Genomic DNA, 370 nt, shown 5'->3' on the forward strand with positions numbered 1-370 from the left:
TTGGGGGGGAAGGGGAGGGGTGTCCCTGAGTGGGAGGGGCAAGGGGAGGGCCCTGTGTGTGTGTTGGGGTGGAAGGGGAGGGGTGTCCCTGAGTGGGAGGGGCAAGGGGAGGGCCCTGTGTGTGTTGGGGTGGAAGGAGAGGGCCCTGTGTGTGTTGGGGTGGAAGGAGAGGGGTGTCCCTGAGAGGGAGGTGGAAGGGGCGTCCCTGTGTATGTTGGAGTGGAAGGGGAGTCCCTGTGTATGTTGGAGTGGAAGGGGAGGGCCCTGTGTGTGTGTGTGGAAGGGTGGTTGGGTGTGTGTGGGGGGGGGGAAGGGTGGTTGGGTGTGTGTGTGGGGGGGGAAGGGTGGTTGGGTGTGTGTGGGGGGGGGG

The sequence above is a fragment of the Hemiscyllium ocellatum genome, chromosome 50, assembly GCF_020745735.1.
Source record: "Hemiscyllium ocellatum isolate sHemOce1 chromosome 50, sHemOce1.pat.X.cur, whole genome shotgun sequence".
Lineage (NCBI taxonomy): Eukaryota > Metazoa > Chordata > Chondrichthyes > Orectolobiformes > Hemiscylliidae > Hemiscyllium > Hemiscyllium ocellatum.